The sequence below is a fragment of the Alosa pseudoharengus genome, unplaced genomic scaffold (assembly GCF_046254945.1).
Source record: "Alosa pseudoharengus isolate Yale_2024_CS ecotype anadromous, Long Island Sound unplaced genomic scaffold, YU_APseudo_1.1 YU_APseudo_1.1_scf_4, whole genome shotgun sequence".
Classification (NCBI taxonomy): Eukaryota; Metazoa; Chordata; class Actinopteri; order Clupeiformes; family Clupeidae; genus Alosa; species Alosa pseudoharengus.
The window spans coordinates 39743171-39762234 of NW_027468774.1; the positions used below are offsets into that span (position 1 = coordinate 39743171).

At 45.1% G+C, this 19064-nt stretch overlaps 1 protein-coding gene across 1 annotated transcript in view; it reads left to right on the forward strand.

Annotated features, from left to right (window-relative positions):
- rab11fip4a (RAB11 family interacting protein 4 (class II) a) overlaps positions 1 to 19064 on the forward strand; it is a 72571-nt gene that overhangs the window by 20756 nt on the left and 32751 nt on the right. The window lies entirely within an intron of this gene.

A 19064-nucleotide genomic window follows, 5' to 3' on the forward strand; every position in this document is an offset into this window, starting at 1 on the left:
TGCACACACACACACACACACACACACACACACACACACACACACACACACACACACACACACACACACACACACGTGTCTCATCTGCATAAAGGTTGTTGACCGTACAGACTGGTTATAATGAGGAAAAATGGGGTGGCTGCCCCCCCACCCATCCCACCCCCCACCCCCAGATGGGCCTCACAACATTCCCACTGTCCCCAATGAAGATGGCTAGCTGTGGCCAGGGATTAGTAATGGCCAGTGATTCAGCTATTGTACGTGGAACAACTGAGGCCTGTGCGCCTGAAATGGAATGTGGCTAAAATGGAATTGTGTGTGGGAAGGGAAGCTCACGCTTCAGAGTACCAGTGAGTCTCCGCCGCCTATGGAAACCAGTCTGTTGAGCGCAGTATTGCTGTTTTAGATTTGGGGAGGTATTTTTGATACGGTTACTTCCCTCCTGTCTGTGTTCACTCAGGAAGGTCACTGGACTGGAACACAGTCATAACACAGCAGGAGTTTACAGGTGTGTGTGTGTGTGTGTGTGTGCGTGCGTGTGTGTGTGTCTGTGTCTGTGTGTGTGTGTGTGTGTGTGTGTGTGTGTGTGTGTGTGTGTGTGTGTGTGTGTGTGTGTGTGTGTGTGTGTGTGTGTGTGTGTACTGTCTTTGCGTGCACACCACCAGTGCTTCAGCTCTCTGCTGTTTCTCATTTCCTCTGTTGGGTGCATGCTGAGGCTGCTTGTTCCCTCCCAGGCAACACTGGGCCTACATGGTAAGGTAACTTTCATCTTCACACAGGCTGAGGTGCAGTACTGTTGATGTAAACTGAGGCCAGTGGTCGTGGATGGTTGTCTGTCTGTAGGTATGGCTGGGTTATACAGAACTTGGGCTGGCTTGAACTGGCTTGAACTGAACTGACCAGAACGGAGTCTGTCTCGCGGAGAGCAATACTGTGGTGGTAATGATTTAAAAGCAGTATTTCTGCATTCTGATCTAATACTGTATGTCTGCACAAAATCTCTCTCTCTCTCTCTCTCTCTCTCTCTGCCCCCCCTTCTACTCTTTGTATGTGTGTGTGTGTGTGTGTGTGTGAGTGTGAGTGTTGTCTGATGCAGGTGTTTCATTTCCTTTTGCCCTTTTGGGGGAGTTGTCTCTTCTCCATCTCTCCATTGTGACAGGATTACCAAGCCTCTTGAACCCAGCAGGCCTTGTTGAAAGAACACTGCTGCGTTGCAATACATTTTCCTCTGAAATCATGACATTTTATGAATAGCTTCATAAAATGTCACCTCAGGCCTGGATAAAGATGTCCTTTGGAGCAGTCTGTCTGACACATGCTGGCATTCGCACAGAGTGATTGATGGCTCGTGACAGCGATCTGTGTGACAAATGTGCAACATTGCGTCCCTGGGAAATTACCATAATGTACTCTAATGTACTGTTACGTATGGTCAGGAGCTTAGAAAGAATCCCGCACACTGACCATTCCGCAAGCAATTATTTATTTAGAATACAACGTTTCGGTCCTTCATCAAGTCAATTTACCTGATGAAGGTCTAAGACCGAAACTTATTCTGTATTCTGAATAAATAATTGCTCGCGGATTGGTCAGTGTGCGGGATTCTTTCTAAGCTCCTGATCTGCGACCTTAGGTCATATCCAACGCACCTGCCCGACAAAAGAGGTGTGCGAAAAGCCTTCCTACGTTACTGTTATGTGTGGTAAAATACTGCCCAAAACGGCAGTGGTCCTTATGGCCTGTGGCACGCAGACATTACATCCATGAAACAAAATTGGGTACACACATACAGAACATCATTGGGGCACATCCACCCACGCATCATGGCTGTTATCGTCAGCAGACCTGTCTGCTCAGCAGCACACTCACAGCCTGATATGGGAGTGCATGCATATGCATTTTTTTATGTGTGAGTGCACATTCATTGTTATCCCTTTAGAGCCCATATATTGTATTGTGTGTATGTTTACATGCATATACCGGTGTGTGTTTCCCGAATCTGAGAGAGAGAGTGTGTGTGTGTGTGTGTGTATGTGAGAGAGAGAGATAGTATGTGTGTGTGTGTTTATAAGAGAGAGAGAAAGACACACACAAATGCACACACACACATACACACACTTTCTCTCTCTCTCTTTCTCTCTCTCTCTCTTTCTCTCTCTCTCTTTCTCTCTCTTTCTCTCTCTCTCTTTCTCTCTCTTTCTCAATTAAATTAAATTCAATTTAATTCAATTCAATTCAAAGGTGCTTTATTGGCATGACAAAAAAGGGCATTTGCATTGCCAAAGCAGTCATACTTAACAGTGTATAGACATTTATGAGTAACATACATAGATCTAAACTTATAACTTATAAAGTATCCATAGGTAATATAGGCGATAGAGGGTAAAATAAGGATGGAGGACAAAGAAAAAAACCCAATACAATACGATATACCCCCCCCACACACACACACATGCACACACACGCACGCACAAACATACACATAGACCATACATGTAGACTAAAAAAACAAAACATAAGACATTTTATATTTACATTACACAAGTGTCCCTCAGGTTATGGCATAATGATATATATTTTGCTGCCAAGGCAGCTGAAGGACCCTCTCCTGAGAGGATAGCCATTTTTTCATTTTTGTTTAACTTCGAAATTTGGGTAGGTGGTTTTAAATTTATGGTAAAAGAGTTTTCTTAATCCTTCATACTTTTCACAGTAATGAAGAAAGTGCTCCTCTGTCTCCAGCTTCTCTGTCTGGCAGTGACCACATGCTCTTTCTTCTTTTGGCATCCAGGTCTTTCTATGCCTACCATTTTCCACTGCAAGGGTGTGGTCACTGAGCCTGTACTTGGTCAGGATTTTCCTCTGCTTTGTATCTCTGACAGAGATGAGATACTCTGCCAATTTATAATCTCGTTTTAGGGTTAGATTGAATTTCATCCTACTTTGGCTTTTAGTTTGGTTTCTCCAATATTCCAAATAATCTTCTTTTGCTTGTTTGATGGTTTTATTGACACAAATTTGTAGTTTGGAAGCAGAACTGGTCTGAGCGTATTGTTTGTTAGTTTTTGTTACTGAATTAGTGAGCTTCAGTACCAGCTGGCACAGGGGACTCTTTTCTGGGTTCAGTTCCTGGGTTTTTAATGCCTGAACTTGGAGTGTGTTTTTGGGACTAGATTTCAGGTGCATCCAGAATTTTAGGGATCTTTTTTGAATAGGTAAAGCCAATGGGTAACGGCCTAATTCTGCTCTACATGCGTTGTTGGGTGTTTTAGTTTGAACTTTCAATACAGTTCGGCAGAATTCGGCATGTATGGCTTCTGTAGGATGCTTGTCCCATGTAGAGTAGTTCTGTATACTGAGTGGACCCCAAACCTCACTTCCATATTGCACAATAGGCTGTATTATACTGTCAAACAGTTTGCACCAGATACTGACTGGTATATTTATACTGCAAATTTTGGATTTTATAGCATAGAGGGCTCTGTGGGCTTTTTCTTTTAGTGCATTCACTGCCATGCTGAACTTCCTGATGCAGTAATGACCAGACCGAGGTAAGTATACTGCATTGTGTGCTCTAGGGTGAACATGTGTCTGTGTTCTGGAAAATCTGGATTTTTGTCTTTTTTACTGTCAGGGCCCAGGTCTGGCAGCACTTCTCTAGCAGGTCTAGGTGCTGCTGTAGGCCCTGTTCTGTGGGCGACAGGAGCACAAGGTCGTCTGCAAAGAACAGGAATTTAACCTCTTTTTCCGGGGGCTGCAGACTGTTCCAACTGCACCACTAGTTCATTGATGTAGATGTTGAACAGAGTTGGACTCAGACTGCAGCCCTGCCTTACTCCACGTCTCTGTGGGAAGGGCTCCATTTGTTTTTTGCCAATTTTCACTCTGCATTTATTGTTTGAATACATTGACTTGATCACGTCATATGCTTTACCCCCTACACTACTTTCTAAAAGTTTGTAATATAATCCTTTGTGCCAAATAGAGTCAAATGCTTTTTTAAAGACAATAAAGCAGGTAAATATTTTTCCATTTTTTGTATTGACAAGGGTGTGTAACGTGTGATCTGTTGTGCGGAGATTTGGGAGAAAGCCAATATGATTTTTACTCACTAGTGTTTCTACTTACTTGTGTTCGATAAGGAAGGTTTGAATTCTGTCATTCAAAATGCAATTAAATGCCTTCCCCCTGTATATATATATATTTAAAGTATATTTATTTATTTATTTCTGTGTGTGTGTGTGTTTATAACATATAGAGAGAGAGAGAGTTGGTGTGTCTGTATGTGTTGATGACAGAGAGAGAGAGAGAGAGAGAGAGAGAGAGTGTGTGTGTGTGTGTGTGTCATGCTGCTCCAGTCTCTCTCACTCTCTCATTGGCCAGCTTCTCAGATCTCAGATCTTCCTCCTCTAACTCTCAGTACTGGGCAGCAGATGGCCACTCGCTCGATCACTCGCTCGCTCTCACCAAGTGCTTTAATGGCCAGTGTCAGCAGGTTGATCTCCGGCCATTAGTTTTAGCCTCAGCAGAACGTAAATGTTTAAGCAGCGTAGCGCAGTCCAAGAGTGGCCTTTGATCGCTGAGTCTTTAAGGAGAGTTACATAACATCTGCCACTGCAGTCGTAGTTAAGAGTACAGTCTCTGATTGGCTGAGGGTATAGAAGAAAATGCTCATCGTAGTGTTTTTTAACTAATGACAGATGCAGCTTTCATTACAACCTGCTTAGATAGATAGATAGATAGATAGATAGATACTTTATTGATCCCCAAGGGGAAATTCAAGAATTTTTTCAGTGCCTCCCTTCGCCTGTTTCTAGGAGGCTTAAAACACTATTCTTAAAGTATCAGTACAGAACAAATTGGGATATCGGAACATTTTTGATTTTAGGGTATCGCCAGATCAGATCTAACTCTGCAGTGTCACAGATACGTCTCAGTCAGCAGAGGTCATACAGTGCCTCACATGAAAGATGTGTTGGGTTCATAGCAACAGATCAATCTCACCTGATTGATTGGGCAAAGTCAATCAGGACAGGATGGTCCTCTCCCCTGGGGATAGTTTGTACAGCAAGCATCAAACTGCTGGCAAGGTCCCTGTTTTTGTTTTGCTACTGTGAAAGCTGATGCAGTATACAGTAAGTGATATGTTTACTAAACTTCTAGCATAGCCACCGCAGTCCACTCTCTCTTATGCCCAATTCGCATGAAAGATTCGAGACGAGATGCAACACATGTTCTAAAAAACTGGGTGGTTCACACCAGTGCAACGACTTGCACTAGACTAGAGCCAACCTTTCCACAACAAAAGTGACAATATGTCCAGTTGAACCATTTTAAAGGTTTTGGTTACATCTGTTTGCAAATTTGATGTACCAGCTGTTCTGTTGGCCCTAGGCTAATTAGTTTTTTGCAAAACTCGATAATGCATTTTAAAATATGCAATCACAGATGAAATAAACAACAGGCACTAACAAATATGGGGGTGATATATTATTGTTAGTATAGTCTGCTTTTTGCATGACAGTTCCAACTCTAACTTTTTTTTTTGTTACTTACTGAATTGATTTACTTCAGTCTTGATGATTGAGTGTGTCTAGATAGCCTGGCCTTCAGGATCATTTGCCTTTAGGACCACTCTTTTTTTCTCATCAACTGAAATCCAGGACCAGTGGAGAGATTTGAGAGAACATAAAAAGAAGCTCTGTTTGGTGGTATTAATGGCACTTTAAGTTTGCTGACTTAAATCAACTGACATTTGGAGTTGAAGCTGTTGTTTTAGCGATTTCCACAAGGCAGTACTGCATTCTTTCCATAGGTGGCGTACTTGCAGTACAGTATGTACCACATAACACCTGTGTATGACATTTTATATTTTTGTCAGTAGGGGGCGATATTGAACAAGAAATATTCTCCTCAACAGAGCACCACAAACCTTGTGCTTACTGCCAAGTTATGAAGTTATTTCCTAGCTTGCGTGCTGAAATATAGACATTTTAATGACTGTGGTCATACTGGCCCAAATATTTTTAAATACTGAGGTCTGTATACTACCATAAATATACCCAATGTCAACCAATAAGTTTTGTGCTGAGAAATGGTTTATGTGCAGTTTGGCACTTGCCACGTGGCAACCATTGTTAAAAGCATGGTTTCAATCAGTATCCCAGATAAATAAAGATTAAACTAGACTTGCATTGAACTCTTCTCTGGTGAGAGGCTAAACTGTCTCTAAGGTAGCTTGTGATCTCACCATTAGCTAACTATTCCCTAGTACTTAGTGTGTTTGAGTCAGTTGGGAGGTTGTATCTGTGACGTTGAAATGACAAATGGAATTCAAAGACAGTGGTCTTTTATCCTCAATATCCTTCAATTTTTAGAGAATATAATTAGATAAAAATGAAAACTGACTCTCATGCAAGAGATACTGTAGATGCCTCAGGTCTCGTCCTTTTCAAATGGCTGAGTTGTGTGGAACAGGAGTAACTTTAATGGCAGAAACTTTTTCACTTGCTCCCAGCAGTAATTAAACGTGTGCCGAATAGCTCCCGAGTCAGATGAGCATTGGGCGCTGCGAGCGCTCGTCATTATCAACTGGAGGAAGAGCAGAAGAGAGTGAAGCTGTACACAGTAATGAGATGACTCAAGCAGCAGGGCCAGAGGAAGTCACGCCATTCCCGTAAATCAAACTAATATAATTTTTATTTTTTATTTTATTATGCCATGGCATGTCCTCATAAAACTAATGATCTGAAGTATTCCAACATTGGATGGGAGTGCAGAAATGTTTTTCCTGTGCTCTTCACCATCTCTGATTCCAGCTAGAGCTTTTTTTTCTTTCTTTTCACTGTTTTCCTGTCGTTTATGTTCTGCCAGCATGTTTGAAAGGCTATGATCATCTGTGTTGTGGCCTCTCTATGTGCCAAGCCAGAAGACATACATAAGCAACAACATCTCTGACCACTGTTTCCAGAGAGGTTGCCTGTGTTCCGATTTCCATTTCCTAAATGATATAGCAGCATCAGGCGAGGGTGTTGACACAGAGATGGACACTGGCTCAGTGGCCTCACCCCCCCTCCCTTAACCTCTCGTCTCCTCTCCTCTCCTCCCCTAATCTTTTGTTTCTTCCTCTAACCTTTTGTCAACCTTTCCTAACCTCTTGTCTCCTTTCCTAACCTCTTGTCTCCTTTCTTAACCCCATGTCCCCTCCTCTAACCCCTCCTCACTAGTCGTCTCCTCTCCTCACCTTTCGTCTCCTTTCCTAACCTCTCGTCTCCTCCTCTAACCCCTCATCTCTTCCCCTCTTATATCACCCTCCTGTCCTCTCGGCATGGCAATGTGTCAGGCTGTCGTCTCCTGTTGATGTTATCACTTGTAAAGGCGCACGTTGATGGCACACTGAAGCCCCCGCAGCACAGCACTGTGCAGTGCAGCCTGGCGAATCCCCCAATCTTACCAACACTTAGAGACGCATGACTCATGTGTGGCTGGCTCTATCACTGTTTGTGCCTCCAGCGAAAGCCTGGTTACTCTCTCGGAGCAAAGTCATTTAAATGGAAATGTTACGGCATGAGCTTAGAGTTGTAATCTTTATGGCAAAATCTGTTTTGGTCGAGCTGGGAATGTTTGCTCCTTTTCTTATATTCATATTCTTGCTTAGAATGTCACTTTTCTTGTGTTGTTTCTTGTTCCTTTTGCTCTGAATTATGCATCGCTTATACTGTATATTACCATCAATGAGTCATGCTACCTAAAATTAGTTGGGGAGTTCTTCCCAGATCAACTCTTACAGGTGTATCATTGTGGCTGTGCATGTGGATGTAGGTGTATGAATGAGCATGCAGGCATGTGTGTGTTGGTGAAGACGTGATTGTGAAGAGGTGTATGTGGGTGTCTGTGTCATTGTGGCTGTGCATGTGGGTGTAGGTGTATGCATGTGCATGTGTGTGTGTGTGTGTGTGTGTGTGTGTGTGTGTGTGTGTGTGTGTGTGTGTGTGTGTGTGTGTGTGTGTGTGTGTGTGTGTGTGTGTGAGTCCAGTCAGGCTTAGTCCTCCTGCTGCTGGTGTTCTCCCTGGTGCTAATCCAGCTCTGTTACAGGATGTCCATTCATTAGCCGTCCCCCCACTTCACTCTCTCTCTCTATCTCTCTCTCTGTCTCTCTCTCTCTCTGTGTCCCTTTGAAGCTCTGACCACATTTACAATGCGCGTGTGTGTGCGTGTGTGCGTGCGTGCGTGCGTGCGTGCGTGCGTGCGTGCGTGCGTGTGTTTAAAGGTGTAGATATAGGTGTGCGTGTGTCCTGAGGTTGACAAGGGAACAGGATAACTGTTTAATGGAATAAGACATGGACTCTTTTAACACCACCTGAGCTCTGCTGACAGAGTTGTATCTGAGCACATGACAAGGCCCTCTGAAAAGGCAGCAGTGTACACATTCTAAATTCTCTTCTCAATAATATGTTCTATTTAGGCTCCATACTAAAGACTAGGAATGAGCAGGCACAATATGGCTCAGTATGAGTCATATAATTACAAAGTCATAATTTATTAAGTCCTATTCATAAGGTACATCATTTATTAATGATAATATGGCAGTGATGGACCATTTAATTATGTCTTTATAATAAAGAGTCAAAGGTATAACTTTACATTGTGAGTCATAGTTTTCCTTTGACATGGAATTACTGTGCATTGCATTTCAAATAATTTAAAAATTGTATTACAAAGACATGAATGCAACTTTGCCTGTTTGAAATCAGGTTTGGGCTTCACTGTAAAGACCCCTGAGGAAAGTACAGCAGTACATGCTGATAGCACTTTATGTTACTGCGCAAGTTGCTACAGTGTCCATGTCACATTCTGGTCCAAGTGCGCACGGGGACCCAGGTTTGAGTCTGTCTCGGGTCATTTCCCAATTCCCCCCCATCTCTCTCTCCCACCTGCCTCCTGTCACTCTCTTTACTGTCCTGTCTGATTAAAGACCCAAAAAGTACAGTATATAAAAAAGTACCAGTGCCATCAACAACATAACGCACAGTATTATGTATGTATTGTTTATGTAATTCTTTTGTAGTTTGTGATTATGTTGTTCTTTCACCTTTTTGGAATGGCTTTAAAAGTGTGTATGAAGCCACAGGATGAATAATGAATATGAATTTGACCCTTGAGTGAATTGCCGAGTGGGCAGTATGAGTGAACTGAGGGAAAGAAACTCACATGACCTTCAGGCTCCTCAGAGGACACAGGGTATTCAGGGACAGATGATGAGATTTGTGAGAGACATATTTGTGTGTCTGTTAAGGGTTGAATGTGTATACGATTACATTTGTTGTGTGCTGTGGTACAGGGTACCTGTCTGTTGTGTGTCTGCTATTTTTTTGTGTGTGTGTGTGTGTGTGTGTGTGTGTGTGTGTGTGTGTGTGTGTGTGTGTGTGTGTGCGTGTGTGTGTGTGTGTGTGTGTGTGTGAGAGAGAGTGTGTGTGCGTGGGCGACCATGACAGGCTCTCTGGGTGATTGACTCAGCAGCAGTACCTGTGGCGGTGCTTCACATTACTGCCTCATTTCAGGGCCATTTCCTTATCTGTCTCACGTCTCTCACACCTCTCTGCCCTCCCTCCCTCTCTCCCTCCTTCTCTCCCTCTCTCCCTTTTTCGCTCCATCACCTTCTACTCTCCCCTCCCTCTCTCCTCATCTTTTTTCTCACCTTTTTATTGGTCTCACAGCTCTTTTACCTTTCCTCCCTCTCCCTTTCTCTCCATCACCCTCTACTCTCCCCTCCCTATCTCCTCATCTCCTCTTACCTTTTTTCTGTCTCACACCTCTTTTTTCTCTCCTCCCTCCTTCCCTTTCTCCCTCCCACAATCACCCTCTGCTTTCCCCTTCCTGTCTCCCTCCTTCCCTCTCTCCCTAACTCCCTTCACCTCCTCCCTCTGTGTCTCTACAGTACTTTCTTTTCTCTCCTCCCTCCTTTATACACTTTTATCCCAGTATGTGTCCTTTTCTCCTTTTCCCTCCTCGCCTGGCTGCTCCTTTCTCTCTCCATTTCATCTGTTCTCTCCTCTCTTTCATCCTTTCTCTCCTTTACTCTCTCATCTGTTCTCTCCTCTCCTCTCCTCTCTCTCATCATTTCTCTCCTCTACTCTCTCATCCTTTCTCTCCTCTCCTCTCTCTCATCCTTTCTCTCCTCTTCTCTCCTCTCTCATCTTTTCTCTCCTCTCCTCTTCCCTCCTTCTTTTCTCTCCTCTACATCCTTTTTTCTTCTCTCCTCTCCTCTCTTCCTTTCTCTCCTCTACTCTCTCTCATCCTTTTTTCTTCTCTCCTCTCTTCTCTCATCCTTTCTCTCCTCTTCTCTCTCATCATTTCTCTCCTCTCCTTTACACCTTTCATCTCTCTTTCTCTAGTCCGCCATCTTTCTCTTCACCCCTGTTTTTATCTCCTCTCCTGTCGTCACTTCACCTCCCTCTCTCTCTCTTTCTTTCTTTCTCTCGCTCATTCTGTCTTAGCACATGCTGATCACTATCGCACTATCAAGATGGAAGGAGATTATTCTTCATTTGAATTCTCTCCGCTCCTCCTCCTCCTCTTGAGTGTTTCTCTCTCTCTCTCACTCACTCACTCACACACACACACACACACACACACACACACACACACACACACACACACACACACACACACACACACACACACACACACTATCTCTTTCTCGTCCTCTCCTTCTATTTGTCTTTGCCAAGTGAAGATGTGACAGCAGAGGATCAACCCGTGAGGATGAGCACGCATGACAAATTTTTAAATCATCCGGAGGCTCAGTACTGTAAGAAAGCACCAGCAGAAGTAGCACATCTAAAAACGAAGCCTCATCGCCTTTAAGCCAAAATGTGTTTACACATAGCAGCAACTAGAGCTAGTCTGTGCAGATTGGATATGGGATAAGTACAGTACAGCTGTACATAGCAGTATAACCACACTGAGTTCATTTGAAAGCCCTTTTTCCTGTAAATTATGAAGACATTTTAGCCTTGATATTCTTAGGCTATAGCCTTTCTGATTTGCCTTCCTCATAGGTACACGGCTTTACTAATGAGACCTGTCTGTCACAAGGCATACCCTGATGCATCACCACCTGAGCTCAGCAGACAGGAGAGGATGATGACCGCTACCCGTGACAGACGGGGAAGACAGAGAGAGAGACAGAGAGAGAGACAGAGAGATAGACAGAGAGATAGACAGAGACTTAAAGCGAGAAAGAGAGAGACAGAGACATAAAGAGAGAGAGAGATAGTTGCATGTCTGACAGGGATATGTTGGAGTAGTGTTGTGTAGAGTAGTGTATATGATGTATTGGTTTTGTGTAGTGTGTGATGTGTTTGTATCTGTAATGTATGATGGTGTGTAGCCAGTCAGCTTTGGGGCGTTTGTTTTGGCGTTCACCTTGAGTAACTGCTCAGTGACAGACGCTCACACACACTGCGCATAGAGAGGAGGCTTAACTAATGAGGCCTGTCTCCCAGATTAAACTGATGGATAACCATAAGACCTCCACCCAGAAGATAATGAGGGGTATCCAAGCACAAGAGAGGGAGGAAGAGAAGGAGAGGGAAAGAGAGAGAGACAGAGAGGATGATGAGGGGTATCCAAGCACAAGAGAGGGAGGAAGAGAAGGAGAGGGAAAGAGAGAGAGACAGAGAGGATGATGAGGGGTATCCAAGCAGGAGAGAGGGAGGAAGAGAAGGAGAGGGAAAGAGAGAGAGACAGAGAGGATGATGAGGGGTATCCAAGCAGGAGAGAGGGAGGAAGAGAAGGAGAGGGAAAGAGAGAGAGACAGAGAGGATGATGAGGGGGAGAGAGCAGGAGAGAGGGGGAGAGAAAGAGAGTGAGAGAGAGAGAGACAGAGAGGATGATGAGGGGGAGAGAGCAGGAGAGAGGGGGAGAGAAAGAGAGAGTGAGAGTGAGAGAGAGAAGAGGGGCATCCAAGCATGAGAAAGAAAAGCAGAGAAGGAGAGGGAAAGAGAGAGACAGAGAGAGACAGAGAATGATAAGGGGCATAGAAGAAGGCAGAGAAGAGAGGCAGATAGAGAGGATGTTGAGGGGTATCCAAGAGAGGGAGAGGGAGGGAGGGAGGGAGAGAAAGAATAAAAGACAGACAGACAGAGAGAGAAATGGAGACAGAGAGGTAGACTAGCAGAAGAGAGAGAGCATGTGGCACTATGACAAAGCTGGTGAGATGTAGTTGTATTCTGCACCCAAGACACAAAAATGAGAGGGCTGTTTCAAATGTGCACAGCACTAACAGAAGATAATGGAATATAAGAGGAAGATGAGTTTTTTCTGAACTAGAGAACAAGGGGGGAGAGAAGAGAAATTAAATCAGTCTCCTGATGATGTATGCACTCCATATATACGAGTGTTATGAATGTGTGTATATTTGTGTGTTTTTGTGTGGGATGTATAGAGAGTGGATAGGAATCACAATAATTACGTTGCATAAAATTACCACGCTCGAGCGAGCATGAGTCTCATCTGAGCAGGTCATTAAAGCGAGAATATTGCCTTCACCTTAGAGAGACTGCAGACGATGCTGCAATTAATATTGTTTACTAACGAAGCATAATTAGCTGGCACTGATAGATGTGCGTATATCAGAGTCAGCTCCTCCTTACCACTCCATGGCAGCCATGTTTGAGATTGTTCCGGAAGAAATGACCTTCAGTGTCTTTGAGACTCAGCTGCTGGGCAGGGGGCTTGGCTCTTGATCTCTTCTCATTTCCCCCTCCTGTCCGCTTGTACCTCTGTATTTTTTCTCTCCTTTTCTTCTTCTCCTCTTCCTTTCCTCTCTCTCACTCTGTTCTCTCTGGTCCTCTCCTCCTCTCTGTGCTGACGGATGGACAGGGTTCCAGACGACAAGTCTCCCTCGTCTTAAAAAATAAGCGCTTGACATTTCTGTCTCGTTCACACTGGAACATTCCCCCACCACGCCCTATTCACACAGCCACTGATTTTTAGCAGTTAAGATATGCTACCGGATCCCTCACTTTCTCTCTCTCTCTCTCTCTCTCTCTCCCCCTCTCTCTCTCTCTCTCTCTCTCTCTCTCCCTCTCCCTCCATCTCTCTCTCTGTATTTCACACCCTTTGTGCTTCTTCACAGCTTCTTCTTTGCAGGGTGATGAAGCTTACTTTTTGTTCTTCTGTCATTCTCTCCGCTTCTGCTCTCTCTGCTTTGCACTCATCTATTTTTCATACCTCTTTCACATAGCGTGAGTGGATTAACTGCTGTGGTATAGACTGTGAATACCTTTGTATGTGTATGTGGGTGTATGTGCGCGCGTGTGTGCGCGTACGTGTGTACACTGTGTGTGTTTATTGTGTGTATTGCAGTAGATGTGGGAGTCAGTGTTTGTGTGTGCGTGTAGCCAAGTGAGTGTCTGCGAGAGAGAAAGGGATAGAGATCCAAAAAGCATGGATGAATAAAAACATAAAGCCCCTTCACAAATGCCACGCTCACTCCCTCTGTCTCTCTCTCACACACAGACATAAACTCTTTCTCTGTCATTGTTTTCTTCATTATCATCGTGTCCTTTATCGCCATAAAACACTACTTCTTACATTTGTGTATTGGGATTCTTGTCTGTTATTTTTTAAGAAGTTAGTATCTCAACACATACGCAATCACTACAAAACCCACTGGTAAAATAACTGTGTTCATTTATTCGCTCCTGGAATGGTAATGGACTCTTTTTTGCACTTGAGAGCCCTTCTGGTGCTGAGAGTGAGTCTGAGGTTGGGTTAGAGCTGAAGTTGGGTTAGAGCTGAGGTTGGGTTAGAGCTGAGGTGGGTTAGAGCTGAGGTGGGGTAGAGCTGAGGTGGGGTTAGAGCTGAGGTGGGGGTAGAGCTGAGGTGGGTGGTGAGGGATGAGGTGGGGTTAGAGCTGAGGTGGGGTTAGAGCTGAGATGGGTGGTGAGGGATGAGGTGGGGTTAGAGCTGAGGTGGGTGGTGAGGGATGAGGTGGGGTTAGAGCTGAGATGGGGTTAGAGCTGAGGTGGGGTTAGAGCTGAGGTGGGTGGTGAGGGATGAGGTGGGGTTAGAGCTGAGATGGGGTTAGAGCTGAGGTGGGGTTAGAGCTGAGGTGGGGTTAGAGCTGAGGTGGGGTTAGAGCTGAGGTGGGTGGTGAGGGATGAGGTGGGGTTAGAGCTGAGGTGGGGTTAGAGCTGAGGTGGGGTTAGAGATGAGGTGGGGTTAGAGCTGAGGTGGGGTTAGAGCTGAGGTGGGGTTAGAGCTGAGGTGGGTGGTGAGGGATGAGATGACAGACGAGGGACACCACGCCGCGCCACTCCATTTCACAGATGACTGGCCGCTACCTGACTGACTAATTGAGAGGTGGACGGTGGCTGATCTCCGGTGTGTTCCTGCTTGTGCTAGACGACACACTCGTGCTGGTTCTGGTGCTGAGAGTGAGTCTGAGGTTGGGTTAGAGCTGAAGTTGGGTTAGAGCTGAGGTTGGGTTAGAGCTGAGGTGGGTTAGAGCTGAGGTGGGGTAGAGCTGAGGTGGGGTTAGAGCTGAGGTGGGGGTAGAGCTGAGGTGGGTGGTGAGGGATGAGGTGGGGTTAGAGCTGAGGTGGGGTTAGAGCTGAGATGGGTGGTGAGGGATGAGGTGGGGTTAGAGCTGAGGTGGGTGGTGAGGGATGAGGTGGGGTTAGAGCTGAGATGGGGTTAGAGCTGAGGTGGGGTTAGAGCTGAGGTGGGTGGTGAGGGATGAGGTGGGGTTAGAGCTGAGATGGGGTTAGAGCTGAGGTGGGGTTAGAGCTGAGGTGGGGTTAGAGCTGAGGTGGGGTTAGAGCTGAGGTGGGTGGTGAGGGATGAGGTGGGGTTAGAGCTGAGGTGGGGTTAGAGCTGAGGTGGGGTTAGAGATGAGGTGGGGTTAGAGCTGAGGTGGGGTTAGAGCTGAGGTGGGGTTAGAGCTGAGGTGGGTGGTGAGGGATGAGATGACAGACGAGGGACACCACGCCGCGCCACTCCATTTCACAGATGACTGGCCGCTACCTGACTGACTAATTGAGAGGTGGACGGTGGCTGATCTCCGGTGTGTTCCTGCTTGTGCTAGACGACACACTCGTCCTTTAGAGACAGATAGAGATGAACAGGCTGTGTGTGTGTGAGACAGACGTTTGTTCACCTTCTCCAGCTGAGTGAGTATCACTGTCTCGCTTTGCTCCACTGATGCCAGATTCACCTACCTGAGCTTGTGGCATCTGAGTGATGTGATGCAGCCAACCTGACAGACGTCACCTGCACATGAATCAAGAGTGACTGACCAGTCACCAGTCTCCCAGCTCCCATCGATAAAGGGTAATTCCGCGCAAAACTGTCGCATCCATAACGCCAACACAATGCCATGGTATTTAGTTGGCGTTATGGATGTGACAGTTTTGAGTGGAATTGCCCTAAAGCACAATGAACAAGACAAGCAGAGCAAAGGAACATACAGTACCAGCAAACGCTCAGTGACCGTCTATAGTTATTTACTGGGGGTCAAATGGCAAGTTGGTAAAAAGTATGTTAATGTCCCCAGAAACATTTTTTGAGGTATGTTTTGTTGGCAAATACCAATTAGTTTTTGTATTTTCTTCAAATTCACTTTGATTATGTATGGTCAGGTGTAAGCACAGATGTAGACACCTGTAGTTCCTGCAAGCTCCCCAGGCTAAGCACTATGTAGTTGTGGGGTTCGGATCGGACCGGATCGGAAAATATAAAAAGAACCCTTTCACAGCATGATGTCACCAATAATACCACCGAACGACACAAGTTAAGCTTATGGCAAGCTGTTATTCATGCCAAATGGGCAGTTACCAAGTTTTTTACTACATTTTCTGTAGTTTTAGAGCAAAAATCCTTTAGCTCCTTGAAGGTTTGTTTTAGTGCTGCTTAGAAGAACTGTCCGGCAGGATGGATTAGGGGTGTCCTCACCTCTGCAGTGTTCCCAGAGTGGGGTCTGTGTGCTCCTGATGACTCCTGGGTTTCTCTTGTAAGTGCTCTTAAATGGAGTCATAATTTCAGAGGCTAGAGACAGAGGAGGACATGGCCCCAAATCGATTGGTCAGTTGGTCTTTTTAAAGCCAAAAGAGATCACTGTGTGAGAGTGTGTGTGTGTGTGTGTGTGTGTGTGTGTGTGTGTGTGTGTGTGTGTGTGTGTGTGTGTGTGTGTGTGTGTGTGTGTGTGTGTGTGTGTGTGTGTGTGTGTGTGTGTGTGTGTGGTCCTGAAAGAATGCAGTGGCCCATGTTGCAGTTCAGCCCTTCCATAGATTTTTATACACTTCAGTCAGGACATTGGAGAAACCATTATCTGTGAACTGTGGAAAGAGAGATAGAGAGAGAGAGAGAGAGGGCAGAGGATAGAGTGTTCTAGAACATCTTTTTCTTCCCTCTGTCTGAGGCTCTGACTGCCTCTCTTTGGTTCTGCCTTTCTTTCTCGGCCTCAGTATCTCAGTCTGTAGCTAGCTTGTTATTCTGAACCTCAGCTAGGTGAATAATCTCTCACACTACTGAAAAGGATATGGTTGCAAATATAACCAATGTAGTGTGTGTGTGTGTGTGTGTGTGTGTGTGTGTTCAACTCTGTTCATCTTGAGTCCCCAGTCTTTTATGAATTGATATTCGCTGCCCAGGAGCAATTCCATTTCACTCTGTGTCTAGCTGTCTTTTTAGGCCTCAGGACTGGTTGTACGGTGGCTCCTGGTCTATTCCTCAGGCAACGACTTCAAAGCATTCAGCTGGTGAATGAAGTCACGACAGACTATTTTGGCCTGTGAGATCTGAGAGTGAGAAGAGGAAACACACACACACACACACACACACACACACACACACACACACACACACACATTCGGCTGGTAAAAGAAGTCACGAAAGATTTTCTTTCTTTTTACTGTTTTTAATGTCGCTTTTACCCTGTAGCACTTTGAGATTTGTTAGGAATGTGTATGAAATACACACACACACACACACACACGCACAACAGTTTTCAGCATCCTATTGAATCCCACCTATAGTTATGTCTGACTGAGATTTGACAGGTGTGCTACTAATGGTCAGCTGAGCCACAGGAAATGACATCACTGATTGCCATCATTGAGGCGTCTTCCTAGACGCAGTTCACACTAGTGGTCTGGAGCAGAGTGGGTGTGACAGTCATTTTTACATTTATCTCCATCTTTATGGTTTCACATGGTTTCACTGTTGTTTTGGTGGATTAGTTTGTTTATTGTTTGGATGCCTTGTGTCGGCGTGTGCAGACCTGCCTGTGTAGCAGAGGGGGGCAGAGTGATTTGTATGCACATCAGACATCTCAGTCTCCTTCCTCCATGTGCTCTCTTTCTTTCACCTTTTTCTCTCTCTCTCCCCTCTTTCTTTCTCTGTTTCTCTGTCTCTCTCTCCCCAATGCCGGCATTCTTGTCATCACTCTTTTTTTGCCGCCACACTTTCTTGTTTTCTCTCCATCTCTCCTGAAGATCTCTCTATTCGTCTCTTTTTCTCCTTCTTGCTCTCTTTCTGTCTTATTGTCTCTCTCTTCCCCTCTATCCCTCTCTCTTCCTTTCTACATTTCTCTCTGTGGGTAGATGTGTCTGTGTTTTTGGCAGGCAATGGCTATGTCTTTGAAGCTGCTGTCAAACATATCGAGCTCCAGGGTAACTGGCGATTTATTTTGTTTTTTTCCCCCCCCTGTTTTTTTGTTGCTCTGCCGACTCATGGCTGTGTTTGTCTGAGTGTGTGTCTGGATGGCTGTGCGTGTGTGTGTGTATGTGTGTGTGTGTGTACGCCTTTGTATGTGTTCATGTGTGTATATTCACTCTGGGGTGAGCTATTTGTGCCCCTCCCTGAACAGATCAGTGAAACCCCCCCCGCCTAATCCACAAGAGCGCCTCTCCTCAGCACCAGGGTGGCAAAAAGAGAATAAGGGAGAAAATAATGGACACAGACAGACTAAAAGAAAAGAGAGACCATAGACGAGTATAAGACCACACAGTGGTCACAGACAGACCAGACGAGAGATGGGGAGGTAGTGACAAAAAGACAGAAAAGAGAAAGTGAAAGATGGATAGATGACGGACAGGAAAAGAGGATAGGCATAGTAGAGGCAAATGAATGAATGAAGACAGAATAGAGAGAAAGAGAGTTGAGGAGACAGAGAGAAAGGAGAAGATGGCAGAAGGGAGAGATAGTGGAGAGTGGAGGATAATTGAATGGACAGAGAAAGGATGGAGAGATGTGTAAACGTGACAGAGGTATGAGTGCCAAAGCTGTATCATGAGAACATTTGAATCTTTTGAGGAAGAAATTTGATTGGTGGACTCATAAAGAATTCAAATGTGTGTGTGTGTGTGTGTGTGTGTCTCTTTATTTTAACTTGTGTTGTGAGAAGCCCAGTGGGGTACCGGACACAGGAGGCAGCCGCGCTAACACGCTAACACGCTAACACGCTAACACGCTAATACGCTGGTGTCTGTCCCACTGTGGGGTTGTAACTCACTCACAGCGTGAGTCATAATAGATACCACCAGAGCAAATGGGTGATTTATGTGGAAAAACTCTGCTGGTCCACACACAGGGTTGGTAGAATAATACATTTTGTACCATCAAAGCCTGGTTAACACAAATGAGACAATGTCAGTGGATCCATTCAAAAGCACTAACTTTGAGCAGATGCCAGTGGTTTCAGCCCAACTCTGCAAGTGTTGCTGAATTCATACTCTGTCAAGGTGACAGCCAGCTGATGAAGGTTATTTTGGATGGAGGTTTTGCTTCATCGCTGATGTCTGGGTGCTCTGCCCCTGCATTGACTTTGATGCTGTCTCTCCAGTTCATGCTGTTCTTTATGTTCCTGATTGGTCTCTCCAGTTTATGCTGTTCTTCATGTTCCTGATTGGTCTCTCGTGTTGATGCTGTTCTTCATGTTCCTGATTGGTCTCTCGTGTTGATGCTGTTCTTTATGTTCCTGATTGGTCTCTCATGTTCATGCTGTTCTTCATGTTCCTGATTGGTCTCTCGTGTTGATGCTGTTCTTCATGTTCCTG